At 37.0% G+C, this 17,316-nt stretch overlaps 1 protein-coding gene across 2 annotated transcripts in view; it reads right to left on the reverse strand.

Annotated features, from left to right (window-relative positions):
• The window catches only part of hoxb3a (homeobox B3a), a 136,145-nt gene that overhangs the window by 62,912 nt on the left and 55,917 nt on the right, over nucleotides 1-17,316 (reverse strand). For both annotated transcript variants that reach the window (XM_061905945.1, XM_061905947.1), the window contains one exon: nucleotides 13,779-13,917. The gene's annotated coding sequence lies outside the window, so the exon portion shown is untranslated. The remainder of the gene's footprint in view (nucleotides 1-13,778; nucleotides 13,918-17,316) is intronic.

Here is a 17,316-nt window from a genome sequence, read left to right on the forward strand (position 1 = left end):
AGTGAGGAGGGAGAAACTGCCATTTTAGGATTAGATCAATTTGGACCGAGCTTTGAAATGTTGTATCTAGATTGATCTCCCAAGGCGCTTTGGTTATAAAATATCCAAATGAGTAAACTCTGTCTCTGATTGATTTAAAACCAGCTTATGTGTCATCAAACAATCTGGGGGCGTTGACCGAAGGAAGAACGGGTCAAAACGCAACAATATATATATATATATATATATATATATATATATATATATATATATATATATATATATATATATAGTCATTTGTAAGTTACATGTAAGTGTGATTTAAACAAGAATAGCTAAATATATATATTTATATATATATATATATATATATATATAATGGGTATTCATATATATATATATATATATATATATATATATATATATATATATATAATGGGTATTTCTGTCTGTCATTTCGTCGTACATTTTTTTTCCTTTTACGTAAGGTTTTTTGTAGAGAATAAATGATGAAAAAACACTCACTTGAACAGTTTAAAAGAGGAGAAAACATGAAAAAAATTAAAATTAAATTAACCAAAATGAACCAATAAATCAACCAAAATATGACTTATTATATCTTTGTGTAAAATATTGGACACACCATCAAGCTTATGAGATGCGATGCAAGTGTAAGCCACTGTGACACTATTGTTCTTTTTTTTTTTTGTATAAATGTTTTTAAGAAAAGATATCCAAGATGGCGGCGCCCGGACGGGCTGCGCTCTCGAGGAGCTCCTGCTAAAGATGGAACATTTGGCAGAAATACCGGACAATTCCACAAACTTTATGGCTGGCTCACATCGTGGTCACTCCGTGATCATGTACGACCGCCAGACACTTCTGGATGTGGACATATCGGGCCGTTTTGGACTGATAGACACTTGCGTGCTAGACTTGCTAACTAGCATGGGAATACGTCGGCGGCTACATCCAGCGGCCTGTGAAGCAGGGGAGTCTAGTAGCAGCGGGGGCCGTCTACGGAGCAGACGCCAGCGGTGTGATCGGAAACGCGGATGTCGAGCGGGGCTAAAAACAAAGCAGAAGGCTAATCCTCACAGAACACCACTTTCCTCCATCCCGAAGATGGATTTAGATGGAAAATGCGAGACTACTGGTCTGGGTAAGGAGTCAGTTAAATTAGAACAAGTTTTTTCTGCTTTGAGTGTTTCAGAGTTGGACATGTGTTTTACTGAGGTGGCTAACGATGATGCGTGCAGTTTATCAAAGCAACAAACAAACAATCGGAAAATCCCCGTTACTGAGGTGGCTAACCATGATGCGTGCAGTTTATCAAAGCAACAAACAAACAATCGGAAAATCCCCGTTACTGAGGTGGCTAACCATGATGCGTGCAGTTTATCAAAGCAACAATCAAACAATCGGAAAATTCCTGTCGTATCAATTCCTAGATATGGTCGTAACTATACTAAATGCACTGGGCATAATAAACACAACATTATTAATATTGCTACTACGGATAATTTGATCAAAAACTCCCTAAAACAGCCCACTACCTATAATATAGGTTTTTTAAACATAAGATCATTGTCTCCCAAAACGTTGTTAGTTAATGATATTATCAGAGACAACAATCTTAACGTCATCGGTCTCAGCGAAACCTGGCTTAAACCAAACGACTTTTTTGCGCTAAATGAGGCATGTCCTCCTAACTTTACACATGCGCATATTGCCCGTCCGCTCAAAAGGGGTGGGGGTGTCGCACTAATATACAACGAAAACTTTAACCTTAGTCCTAACATAAATAATAAATATAAATCGTTTGAGGTGCTTACTATGAGGTCTGTCACACCGCTGCCTCTACACCTGGCTGTTATCTACCGCCCCCCAGGGCCCTATTCAGACTTTATTAATGAATTCTCAGAGTTCGTTGCTGATCTAGTGACACACGCCGATAATATAATCATAATGGGGGACTTTAATATCCATATGAATACCCCATCGGACCCACCGTGCGTAGCGCTCCAGACTGTAATTGATAGCTGTGGTCTCACACAAATAATAAATGAACCCACGCATCGCAACGGTAATACGATAGACCTAGTGCTTGTCAGGGGCATCACCGTTTCCAAAGTTACGATACTCCCGTATACTAAAGTATTGTCCGATCATTACCTTATAAAATTCGAGGTTCAGACGCATGTTCGTCAAACTAATAATAATAATAACTGCTATAGCAGCCGCAACATTAATACAGCCACAACGACAACTCTTGCTGACCTACTGCCCTCGGTAATGGCACCATTCCCAAAGTATGTGGCCTCTATTGATAACCTCACTAACAACTTTAACGACGCCCTGCGCGAAACCATTGATAACATAGCACCGCTAAAGTTAAAAAAGGCTCCAAAAAAGCGCACCCCGTGGTTTACAGAAGAAACTAGAGCTCAGAAATTATTATGCAGAAAGCTGGAACGCAAATGGCGCACGACTAAACTTGAGGTGCACCATCAAGCATGGAGTGATGGTTTAATAACTTATAAACGCATGCTTACCTTAGCTAAAGCTAAATATTACTCAAATCTCATCCACCGTAATAAAAACGATCCTAAATTTTTGTTTAGTACGGTAGCATCGCTAACCCAACAGGGGACTCCTTCCAGTAGCTTAACCCACTCAGCTGATGACTTTATGCAATTCTTTAGTAAGAAAATTGAAGTCATTAGAAAGGAGATTAAAGACAATGCGTCCCAGCTACAACGGAGTTCTATTAACACTGACACGATTGTATATACGGCGGATACTGCCCTCCAAAATAGTTTCTCTCGTTTTGAGGAAATAACATTAGAGGAATTGTTACAACGTGTAAATGGAATAAAACAGACAACATGTTTACTTGACCCTCTTCCTGGGAAACTGATCAAGGAACTCTTTGTATTATTAGGTCCATCAGTGCTAAATATTATAAACTTATCACTCTCCTCGGGCACTGTTCCCCTAGCATTCAAAAAAGCGGTTATTCATCCTCTTCTTAAAAGACCTAACCTCGATCCTGACCTCATGGTAAATTACCGACCGGTGTCTCACCTTCCCTTTATTTCAAAAATCCTTGAAAAAATTGTTGCGGAGCAGTTAAATGAACACTTAGCGTCTAACAATCTATGTGAAACCTTTCAATCCGGTTTCAGAGCAAATCACTCCACGGAGACAGCCCTCGCAAAAATGACTAATGATCTATTGCTAACGATGGATTCTGATGCGTCATCTATGTTGCTGCTCCTCGATCTTAGCGCTGCTTTCGATACCGTCGATCATAATATTTTATTAGAACGTATCAAAACACGAATTGGTATGTCAGACTTAGCCCTGTCTTGGTTTAACTCTTATCTTACTGATAGGATGCAGTGTGTCTCCCATAACAATGTGACCTCGGACTACGTTAAGGTAACGTGTGGAGTTCCCCAGGGTTCGGTCCTTGGCCCTGCACTCTTCAGCATCTACATGCTGCCGCTAGGTGACATCATACGCAAATACGGTGTTAGCTTTCACTGTTATGCTGATGACACCCAACTCTACATGCCCCTAAAGCTGACCAACACGCCGGATTGTAGTCAGCTGGAGGCGTGTCTTAATGAAATTAAACAATGGATGTCCGCTAACTTTTTGCAACTCAACGCCAAAAAAACGGAAATGCTGATTATCGGTCCTGCTAGACACCGAACTCTATTTAATAATACAACTCTAACATTTGACAACCAAACAATTAAACAAGGCGACACGGTAAAGAATCTGGGTATTATCTTCGACCCAACTCTCTCCTTTGAGGCACACATTAAAAGCGTTACTAAAACGGCCTTCTTTCATCTCCGTAACATCGCTAAAATTCGCTCCATTCTGTCCACTAAAGACGCTGAGATCATTATCCATGCGTTTGTTACGTCTCGCCTCGACTACTGTAACGTATTATTTTCGGGTCTCCCCATGTCTAGCATTAAAAGATTACAGTTGGTACAAAATGCGGCTGCTAGACTTTTGACAAGAACAAGAAAGTTTGATCACATTACGCCTGTACTGGCTCACCTGCACTGGCTTCCTGTGCACTTAAGATGTGACTTTAAGGTTTTACTACTTACGTATAAAATACTACACGGTCTAGCTCCATCTTATCTTGCCGATTGTATTGTACCATATGTCCCGGCAAGAAATCTGCGTTCAAAGGATTCCGGCTTATTAGTGATTCCCAAAGCCCAAAAAAAGTCTGCGGGCTATAGAGCGTTTTCCGTTCGGGCTCCAGTACTCTGGAATGCCCTCCCGGTAACAGTTCGCGATGCCACCTCAGTAGAAGCATTTAAGTCTCACCTTAAAACTCATTTGTATACTCTAGCCTTTAAATAGACTCCCTTTTTAGACCAGTTGATCTGCCGTTTCTTTTCTTTTTCTTCTATGTCCCACTCTCCCGTGTGGAGGGGGTCCGTTCCGATCCGGTGGCCATGTACTGCTTGCCTGTGTATCGGCTGGGGACATCTCTGCGCTGCTGGTCCGCCTACGCTTGGGATGGTTTCCTGCTGGCTCCGCTGTGAACGGGACTCTCGCTGCTGTGTCTTGGATCCTCTTTGGACTGGACTCTCGCGACTGTGTTGTATCCATTGTGGATTGAACTTTCACAGTATCATGTTAGATCCGCTCGACATCCATTGCTTTCCTCCTCTCTAAGGTTCTCATAGTCATCATTGTCACCGACGTCCCACTGGGTCATTATTGTCACCAATGTCCCACTGGGTGTGAGTTTTCCTTGCCCTTATGTGGGCCTACCGAGGATGTCGTGGTGGTTTGTGCAGCCCTTTGAGACACTAGTGATTTAGGGCTATATAAGTAAACATTGATTGATTGATTGATAATGATAACATCAATGAGGGATTTTTAATCACTGCTATTTTGAAATTGTTACTAATATTGATAATATTCATTTTTGTTTCACTACTTTTAGATTGTACCGTGTCATGTTTGTGTGTCCTCAATTGCTCTGTTTAATTGCTATTCTGAATGTTGCTGGGTCAGGTTTGGTTTTGGAATTGGATTGCATTGTTATGGTATTGTTGTGTATTGTTTTGTTGGATTGATTAATAAATTAATAAAAAAAAAAAAAAGAACAGGACAGCGGATGACTCATCTGGTCCTTTCGGGCTACCTGGTGCCCACGGGGACCGCATTGGTGACCCCTGCCTTAGAGTCAGCTGGAAACTGTTATTTACTACAGACAATGAATGCATCATTTTTGTTACTTCTAATGTCACCACAAAAGCTTGAAATGTTGACCTTTTTTTTACATAATTATTATCATGATTATTATTGTTATTATCATTGTTCATAATAATAATAATAATAATATTATTATTATTATTATTATTATTATTATTATTAGTAGTAGTAGTAGTAGTAATATTATTATTAATATTACAATTATTATTGTTGTCATTATTATTATTATTATTGCAGTATTATTATCCTCATTACTATTATTATTGTTGTTATTTTTATAGTAATAATCATCATCATTATTAATATAATAACAAAAACAATTATAATAATAATAACAATTGTGATGATGATGATGATGATGATTATTATTATCATTTTCATTATTTTCAATATTATTATTGATACGTTATCATTATTAATACTATACTTATTATTTTTACTATCATCATCTCATCGTTATTTACATTAATAGAATACTTATTGTAGGGGGCACTATAAAGGTGTAACAGTTATTCTAGGAGGTGCTATACAAGCGTAACAGTTATTCTGGGAGCATTATGAAAGTGTAACAGTTATTCTAGGGGACGATATAAATGTGTAACACAGTTATTCTAGGAGCATTATGAAAGTTTAACACAGTTATTCTAAGGGGCACTATAAGAGTGTAACAGTTATTCTAGGAGCATTATGAAAGTGTAACACATTTATTCTAGGGGGGCGCTACAAAAGTGTATCACAGTTACTCTAGGGGGAGCAATAAAAATGTAACAGTTATTCTAGGGAGCGCTCTAAAAGTGTAACTGTAATTATATTGGAGCTATAAAAGTGGAACACAGTTTTTTAGGTGGTGCTGTAAAAGTGTAACACAGTTAGTTGGCACTATAAAAGTGTAACAGTTATTCTCAGGGGCGTTATAAAAGTGTAACAGTTATTTTATTGGGTGCTATAAACGTGTAACAATGTTCCTTTGGGAGCATTATAAAAGTGTAACAGTGTTCCTGAGGGGACATTATAAAATGTATCAGTGTTCTTAAGGGAGCGTTATAAAAGTGTAACAGTGTTTTCTAAGTGGATATTATAAAAGTGTAACTGTTCCTGAGGGGGCATTATAAAAGTGTAACAGTGTTACTAAGGGGACGTTATAAAAGTGCAACAAGGTTCCTGAGGTGGCGTTATAAAAGTGTAGTGTTCCTAAGGGGACGTTATAAAGTGTAACAGTGTTCCTAAGCGAACATTATAAAAGTGTAACAATGTTCCTAAAGGGACGTTATAAAAGTGTAACAATGTTCCTGAGGGCGCGTTATAAAAGTGTAACAGTGTTCCTGAGGGGACGTTATAAAAGTGTATCAGAGTTCTTAAGGGGGCGTTATGAATGTATAACCGTGTTTCCAAGGGGACATTATAACAGTGTAACAATGTTCCTGAGGGGCATTCCTGAAATGTGTTTGTCATTCTTGTTTGGTGTGGGTTCACAGTGTGGCGCATATTAGTAAGAGTGCTAAAGTTGTTTAAACGGCCACCCGCACTGTGACCTGTACTGCTGTTGAATAAGGATGCCTTGCAGTCACTTACGTGTGTCTGCAGTAGCCTCATCAAACATGTCTTTAGGCTGGCAAGCTACTTGTACAAGCTGTAGAGGGCGCTAGCGGTAGAGCCATCAATGTACGCCCTTGTTATTGTTCATTGGGGAACACCAGTACATTCGAAATAATAATTACTCTGAAATTCGGGAGACTCCCGGCAAAATTGGGAGGATTGGCAGGTGTGATGCTGTCAAGCGGCATTCATATAAAACTTGCGGGCCGCTCTAACATTAAATATTTATATTAAAGTGCGAGCCGCGTGTCTGAGACCCCTGGTTTATACATAGCACAGAATAAAAAAAACTATGTATGCAGTATTATTTCATTATAAATTTCAAAAGAGTTGTGTGGCTCCCATTGTTGTCTTTACTTTGTGAAATGGGTCAAAATGGCTCTTTGAGTGATAAAGGTTGCCGACCCCTGTCCTAAGGGGACGTTCTAAAAGTGTAACAATGTTCCTAAGGGGGCGTTCTAAAAGTGTAACAGTGTTCCTAAAGGGGCGTTATAAAAGTGTAACAGTGTTCCTAAGGGGGCGTTCTAAAAGTGTAACAGTCTTCCTAAGGGGGCATTATAAAAGTGTAACAGTGTTCCTTAGGGGGCGTTATAAAAGTGTTCCTAGTAGCAAGGGGTTAACCGTGTCCTGGATCTGACCCGTCCAGAGGGGACAGGCGTCATGGCAGCTTGTCTCCTACGGCCCCTGAAGGAGGCATGTTTGGACTGAGGGGCCACTGGAGGTCTGGGAATGTTGGATAGTGAGTGGGGGGAACTTTAGGTCGGAGTCACTGGACCTCATCGGTCACAAAGTCTGTCCTCTCATTGACCCCCCCCCCCCCCCACACACACACACACTGCTGTCTACAGTTTGGTTTTCTCACTTCTTCTGCCTTCTTCTTTCGTCTACTGAAACATGTTTCATTTAGCTGTGTCCATAACTTTTACTGTAACAATATATTCATATTTAATTACATGTACATAATATTTACTGTAACAATACATTTATATTTAATTACATGTCCATAACTTCTACTGTAACAATATAGTCATATTTAATTACATGTCCATAATAATTACTGTGACAATATTTTTATTTTTTCGTATTTAATTATGTCCATAGTATTTACTGTAACACTATTAACATATTTAAATATGTCCATAGTATTTACTGTAACACTATTAAAATATTTAAATATGTCCATAGTATTTACTGTAACACTATTAACATATTTAAATATGTCCATAAATAACATTCATAACATGCAACATGAGCTCATTACAAGCTGTTCATGCTTTCAGTTTCCAATGTACTCTAACGTTTTGTCAAAGTACTATGACTATTAATAACACTAATAATAATTGCAATACTACTACTACTACTACTACTAATATTTGTATTAATTATAATACTAGCAATACTGCTACTACTACTACTGCTACTAATATTAAAAATAATTAAAGCAATTATACTACTACTTCTACTACTACTAATAATAATAACACTTGCAAAACAACTACTACTACTACTACTACTAATAATAATAATAATAATAATAATAATACTTGCAAAACTACTACTACTACTACTACTAATAATAATAATAATAATAGCAATACTACTAGTACTACTTAGTAATACTACTACTACTACTACTACTACTACTCCTATTAACAATAATATTAATAATAATAAAGATATTATTAGCACTACTACTACTACTACTGCTACTACTACTACAACTAATAATAATAATAATAATAATAGCAATACTACTACTACTACTACTACTTCTACTAATAATAATAATAATAATAGCAATACTCCTACTACTAGTAATACTACTACTAATAATAGCAATACTACAACTACTACTAAGTACTACTACTACTAATATTATTACTAGTACTGTTACGAATAATAATAATAATAGCAATACTACAACTACTACTAGTAGTACTTTTACTACTCATAATAGCAATACTACTAGTACTACTACTAATAATGATAGCAATACTACCACTAGTACAACTACTACAACTAATGATAGCAATACTACAACTACTACTAGCAATACTACTGATACTACTAGTACTACTACTAATAACAATATTAGAAATAATTTACTAGCACTAATAATATTATTAATAGCAATACTATTACTACTACCACTACTAATATTTGTATTAATTATAATACTAGCAATACTGATACTACTACTACTGCTACTAATATTAAAAATAATTAAAGCAATTCTACTACTACTTCTACTACTATTAATAATAATAATACTTGCAAAACTACTACTACTACTACTACCTCTACTACTACTACTACTACTACTACTACTACTAATAATAATAATAATAATAATAATAATAATAATAATAGCAATACTCCTAGTACTACTTAGTAATACTACTACTACTACTACTACTACATTTACTACTACTACTACTACTACTACTCCTATTAACAATAATATTAATAATAATAAAGATAATATTAGCACTACTACTACTACTACTACTACTGCTACTACTACTACTACTAATAATAATAATAATAATAATAGCAATACTACTACTACTACTACTACTTCTACTACTACTACTACTAATAATAATAATAATAGCAATACTACTACTACTAGTACTACTACTAATAATAATAGCAATACTACAACATCTACTAAGTACTACTACAACTAATATTATTACTAGTACTGTTACGAATAATAATAATAATAGCAATACTATAACTACTACTAGTAGTACTTTTACTACTCATAATAACAATACTACTAGTACTACTACTAATAATGATAGCAATACTACCACTAGTACTACTACTACGACTAATGATAGCAATACTACTATTACTACTACTACTACTACTACTAGCAATACTACTGATACTACAAGTAGTACTACTAAAAACAATATTAGCAATAATTTACTAGCACTAATAATATTATTAATAGCAATACTATTACTACTACTACTAGTACTTTTAATATCAACACTATTACTACAGTGCAACTACTACTACTACTACTAATAATAATAATAATATTATTATTATTTTTATTAATACTACTATTAGTACTACTACTAACAATAATAGCAATACTATTACTACTAGTACTACTACTAATAATATTTCTAGCAATAATACTACTAGTACTACCACTACTACTACTACTACTACTACTAATACTAGTAGTATTACTATTAATATTAGTAATACTACTACTACTACTAATACTGATACTAGTAGTAGTAGGAGTAGTAGTACTACTACTGCTACTAATAGTAATACTACAACTAGTAGTACTATTACTATAACAATAATAGCAATACTACTACTACTACTTATAGCAATACTACTGATACTAATAGTACTACTACTAATAACAATATTAGCGATATTCTACTAGCACTAATAACAATATTAATAGCAATACTATTACTACTACTACTACTACTACTACTAGTACTTCTAATACCAACACTATTACTACAGTACAACTACTACTACTACTACTAATAATAATAATAATAATAGCAATATTACTATTAGTACTACCACTAATAATAGCAATACTACTACTACTAGTACTACTACTACTACTAATATTACTAGCAATAATACTACTACTACCACTACTACTACTATTACTACTACTACTAAAACTAGTAGTATTACTATTAATAATAGCAATACTACTATTATTACTACCACCAACAATAACAGCAATACTATGACTACTAGTACTACTACTACTACTGCTACTAATAGCAATACTACTACTAGTAGTACTACTACTAATAACAATAATAGCAATACTACTAGTACTAGTACTAGTACTAGTACTAGTACTAGGACTAATATTAAAAGCAACATTACTAATACTACACATAATAATAATATTTGGGGCCTAGTTTACTAAAGGTTTGCGTGTACTACAACATGTGCAAACTTGATAGCACACAAAGCTGATTGACTAAACTTGTGAGCAGAGAATTGTGTCTAATTACTGATCAGATGAATCCGTCTGTCTTAGTTAATATGCAAAATATATGCTAATTATCATAACACCCACAATACTGGGAGGAGAAGATGCACATATCAATATTCAGCACACACAGTGTGATTTATCAACACTCATCATCACTATTTAGTGTTTAATGAGCAGGTGTGAGAAGGACGTGCAAAGTGACAGTTGCACACACACACACACACACACACACACACACACACACACACAAACCATCCCCCGCCCTACGTGTGTGTGTCAACATTTTGTACAAATATTACAGACATTCTCTATTCAGCAACACCCTTTTATAATTGTACAGATGCTAGAGGACTTCTGAGGCTGATTAAAAACAAATTCAATTGATGCATTTTGGTGACTTGAAGTTTTATTTTTTTTTATGCCGTTTGTTATTGTCACATAAAATAATTATGATTAAAATATTTTTTTCATTTTAGCCAGAGTAAGTGCAATAACAATAACAGAGGATGCACTGCAGGACTGCTTGTCCAGTGTCCCTAAAAAGTGGTAGACGTGTGCTGCATGTTTGAAAATGTAACAAAACATAAAAGACAATGTTTACTTTAACCGTTGTGTTGTTGTTGTGATGAAGAAATGTGCTAAGATTAATGGCCACACAGGAAATTAAAGATGAGGGGGATGTGTCCCCCCTTGTCCCCCTTCAGACTCACACTCACTACGTTTCCATGCACTAAATTAGTCGGATTTCTAAAATATTTTTCTTTTCTTTTGTATTTTCACAGTTACATGTGATGTCCAAGTGTCCATGCAGTTTCTCTAATACGACTATTGATCATACGTCCCGTACACTGGGGGGCGCTATTTCTTGGTCATTTTCTGGGTGTAGTTTTAGTTCCTCTCTTGCGCGCTTATTTTGTGGTTTCTCACTTCCTGTTTTCCCCTTTCCTGCAGCAACTTTGCGTCTGCCTTTGAGCACTTGTCCCCTCACCTGTTTTCTGTTGCTAATTAGCACTCTTTACGTTGAGCTAGCGACACCATTGTTCTGTCGGGACATAATTCACTATTGATGAGGCCTTCCCTGCTGAGATGAAGTGCGCACGTACTTTGTGGACGCCATCTGCTCCACATGTCCTACTAAGTGTTTTTAGCTGTGTTCCAGGATTTGTCCCCCCCACCCACCCCATAGTCTGTTTGTTCAGAGCACTTCCCTATTGCTCTCACTTTTGTTTTTGTTTTGTTTCATCAATAAATACAATTTTTCACTGCACGCTGCCTTCTCCTTCGTTTGCATTTTAAATCACTACAAACTTCGCTTGACAATGTTGACTTTGATTTTATCTTATAATAGGAGCGACTTCCTCCTGGTCAACTTCCTTTTTCTTCACTTTATCTAAGTGCGCATCCAAGTGACGTGGAGGCCTCATTGAGGCCACGTTGGGGCCTCGTTCGGGCCACATTGGTGCCACATTGGGGCCACATAGGTGGCATGTGGGGGCCACATGGGTGCGACACTGGGACCACATGGGGGACATATTTCGGCCATGTTGGGGCCACATGGGTGACACGTTGGGGCCACATGGGTGCCACATTGGGGCCATATGGGGAACACATTGGGGCCATGTTGGGGATATATTGGGACTACGTTGGGGTCACAATGGGGCTACATGGGGGACATATTAAGACCAGATGGGTCACTGGGGACATATAGGGGCCACATTGGGGACATATTGGGGCCACGTTGGGCCACACGGGGGCTACATGGGTGCCACATTTGGGCCACATAGGGGGCAACATGGGTGCCACATTGGGGCTGCATAGGGAATACATTGGGGACCTGTTGGGGCCACATGGGGGATACATGCGGGGCAAATTAAGACCACATGGGGTCGTTGGGGGCATATTGGGTACAAGTTGGGACATTTTGGGGCCACTTTGGGGCCACATAAGGGCTACATGGGGGACACATTAAGACCACATGGGGTCGTTGGGGACATATTGGGACCACGTTGGGGACATATTGGGGCTAAGTTGGTGCGACATGGGGGGCACAATAAGACCGCATGGGGTTCACATGGGTACCACATTGGAGCTACTTGGGGGCACTTAGCAGCCACATTGGGGCCAAATGGGGGCAACGTTGAGGCCACTTTGTGAGCCACACTGGGGCAAAATTGGGGTTGGGGACACATGGGTGCCATGTAAGGGCCACATTGGGGCCACATGGGGGCCACATTGGGGCCACATGGGTGCCATGTTGGGGCTACATGGGAGACACATTGGGACTACGTTGGGTCCACATTGGGGCCAAATGAGGGCCACATTGAGGATACATGGGTGCCACGTTGCTGCCCTGTTGGGGCCATATGGGGCTCACATTGGGGCCACATTGGAGTCGGTGCATGATTACAGTGTAGTCTGATAAAAATCAAATTAGACTTGCAGCATAAAAAGTCAGCTGGGAAAATACAGACCTAAAAAAACCCGACTTGGGCCACTATTACCAGCAGTGTAAACATAGTCTTTTGTAAAGATCAGGTTCAGGACTACTTCCTGATGTGGTCTTAATCTGGCGCCAAAACATCCAATTTGATCACTTTGGAGGTTTAGATTGGCAACAAAAACAATCACATTTATTGTGCAGTGTGAACGGGGCCCTTCTTGGGGCCACATTGGGGCCTGTTTGCGTTTATACTAGAGTGTGGTAAAAATCACATTTGACTGGCATTGTAAACAAAATCCTTGTTAACAACATTGATTATGAGTAAACAAAGTCACATGACTACTGAAGATGACAACAATTTATCACACACACACACACTCACACACTGACACACACACACACACACACACACAAATAAAAGCACCCTCGGCCATACATGACCTTTGACCTCACCAGAAGCCCCCAGGACAATAAAAGCATGAAAAAGAATTTTGCAGCTCTTACCTTGAAAACCATATTTGACCTTCTTTGACCTTCTTTGACCTTCTTTGACCTTCCTCTCCTTTCTCACGTCTTCTTCTTCTTCTTCTTGGAGGAGGGTCTGGTCCTGAAGACCTTCTTTCTTCCCGGCCCTGCTCGACTCCTTGTGTGCGCCGTCACCACAGCAACCGCAGAAGAAAAGTGCTGATTAATGATTATTTCTGGTATAATTCTCACATTTTTCTTCTGCGGCCAACAGCACAAGGAAAGTTCTTCTTTCTTCTCCGCCCACAAAAGTCACAAAGTAGCAGAAGGTTCATGGATAATGAAAGACTTTTAAGTTATTTTATTATCATTATTTCTGAATAATATTATTCATTAAACATGTGCATTTGATAAAATAATGACTGTTTATTTCATGTTATTTTATTTTGCATATTCATGATGTACAATGTTAATTATGGAAAACATATGTATTATTAACCTCTGGAATGGACCTATGCTGTCTTTAAGTTGAAGTGGAGTGGCAAAATTGTTTTGGGGACATCTAGTGGTCACACCAATTCACGAAGTTAAGATCATGATGCTGCATGTTGAATTATGCAGACACGTTTTTTAATGGATACTTCCTAATCGGTCTTGAAGACTTTGTACGTGTAAGTAATATGTAACTATAATTATTTGTTTTTATTGACAAATGTCACTTTTTATTGTTCAATGATTATTACCTGTGTCTGGTTTGTGTGCTATTGTGTGCTTAGTTGCTGTGTAGCTGCTAGCTTCGAGTATAGCCTAGGATGTTTACCTTTTGTATCGTAAAATATAAGAAATTGTGTGTTTATTGGAGGACATTTAGATGTTAACTGTCTGTCATCTTTGTAGGCACTCTGCTTGTATCGCACATGATATCACACACATGTCAACACTCGGCTTGTATCCCACATGATATAACAGACAAGTAAACACTCTGCTTGTATCGCACATTATTTCATACACAAGTAAACCCTGCTTGTATCGTTCATGACACACACAAGTAAACACGCTGCAGGACTGCTTGTATCACACATTATATCACACATAAGTAAACACGCTGCAGGACTGCTTGTATCACACATGATATCTCAGACAAGTAAAAGCGCTGCAGGACTGCTTGTATTGCACATGACATCACACACGAGTAAACAAGCTGCAGGGTTGCTTGTACAGCACATGATATCACACACAAGTAAACACTCTGCTTGTATCGCTTATATCACACACAAGTAAAAACTGCAGGACTGCTTGTATCGCAAATAATATCCCACATGCTGCAGGACTGCTTGTGTCGCACAGGATATCGACATCAATATAACTCTGGGATCAGGGAGCCACACGCCATGAAATAAAGTAACAATAAATGTCATTGTGAATTAAGTCACTTTTATATTTATGTTTATTTTGTAATCAATATATTCTGCATTTAATATAATATGTGACTTTTTACTCCTTTTTTTAATAAAAAGTTATTTATTTATAACTGAATTACATATAACTCTCAATTCATAATGATTGTGACTATCACTCAAATCAACATTTTCACAAATCTATTTTCAAAAAGCGGTTTATTTGGGCTGATATTATGTCATATTACGTCATATTACGTCATATGACATCATACATGAACTTTCTTCCTGCACATCAACACTGTAAATATTCGTCAAATCACAAAAATGCAATAATTCACAGTGTTTTTGTGAAATTGTTTTTTAAAAATTCATATTATATTAATTATATATGTTAATAATTATACAAAAGTTGAAAATAATGTTACAAGTGTAAACATTTGGTATATCTTTATAAAATAAAGTTATCAATAATGTTACTAGTGTAAACATCCGGTATGTCTTTATAAACTAAAGTTATTACTAAAGTGTAAACATTTGGTATATCTTTATAAAATAAAGTTATCAATATTGTTACGAGTGTAAACATCCGGTATGTCTTCATAGAATAAAGTTATCACTAAAGTGTAAACCACCGGTATATCTTTGTAAAATAAAGTTATTATTAATGATATGAGTGTAAACATCCGGTTTGTCTTTATAAAATAAAATTATTGGTAAAACGTAAATATCCGATATATATTTATAAAATCAAGTTCCTACTAAAGTGTAAACATCCGGTATATCTTTATAAAATAAAGTTATAATAATGATATGATTGTAAACATCCGGTATATACTTATGAAATAAAAGTTTATTAATGATGTTACAAGTGTAAACATCCGGTATGTATTCATAAAAAAAATGTTGATAACAATATTAAGAGTGTAAAACATCTGGTATATAGAGTTATAAAATTAAGTTAAAAATAATGTTAAAAGTGTAAACATCCGGTATGTATTTATGAAATAAAATTAATAATAATGTTATGATTGTTGTTTTTATAGTGATTATTAAAAAAAATTCAGTGTACTATAAAGAAATGCTTTGTAGGAAAAGTATTTCAAGCCATAAAATTTTAAAAACTACAAAAAATGTTTATTGCAAAATAGTTATTTTATTTCAGATGTTTCTTTTTCCTTTGTCCTTTTCGTTCGCCGCGACTGTGACGTCACGTGTCCGGCCCGCGGACGCGAATAACAGCAAATATTAATATTGATAATAACAATAATAATAATAAATGTGCGCCAATTTGGGGGTGACGTTCTCCGTGGCGAGTTCACGCTCGGGAATGTGATTTTCTCTCTTGGTGAGGCGCTGCGAGGAGAAAATGAAAATGAATTGGCGAGGCGAGCCTCCCAAAAGAAGCCATTCGTCTTGTTGATTATCTATTTGCTTGTCACACTTTGAGCTATGGCGCACACTCCGAACCGCACAAAGAAAGGCCGACGCGCATGCGCACGTGGCTGGCCAAATGTGCAGAAAATATATTCAATTTCGGCCACGATAAAAAAAAAAAAAAAAAAAAAAATACTGCACGAGGATTTTGTTGTTGTGGTTTTTGCGAGAATTCTCCACGGGGATGGTTGTCTGCCTTCACCGGGACGCAGCCGCGCAATTACCGGCAGGAGAAACGGAGCCGCTCGGTGATTTAAAAGCAGATTACGGGGCGTAATGTTGCAAAGCAGCAGGGAAAATTCATCATTTAGCAAGACAAGCTGTTTGTGCGAGTCACGTGATTGATTCCATCCCTCAACGTCACGTGCGTGACATGACACACGACCACCTGGCAGGCCCCACGCCTCTTTTCGTGCGTGGGAAATCAACAAAAGAACAAAAGTAACAGAAAATAGTATTTTCATTTTTTTTCGGGAAAGAGAACAATTTATTTTCATACTTTTATTTACACTGCAGGGTATTTCTGACATGACATTTGTTTTATTTGAGGCGCAAAGGAACACATATGAAGACACGTCTTTGATTATATTATTATTATTATTATTATTAATATTATTATTATTATTATCAGCGAAATAGAAAGTCATCTTTGGAATGTAACCGAAACGAATGAATAAAAAAGGCTGATAGAAAACGTGCATTTTAAATATACAAATAATTATTTTAATTTGGCGTTTTTGGAA

This window comes from Nerophis ophidion, linkage group LG07, assembly GCF_033978795.1.
Source record: "Nerophis ophidion isolate RoL-2023_Sa linkage group LG07, RoL_Noph_v1.0, whole genome shotgun sequence".
NCBI lineage: Eukaryota > Metazoa > Chordata > Actinopteri > Syngnathiformes > Syngnathidae > Nerophis > Nerophis ophidion.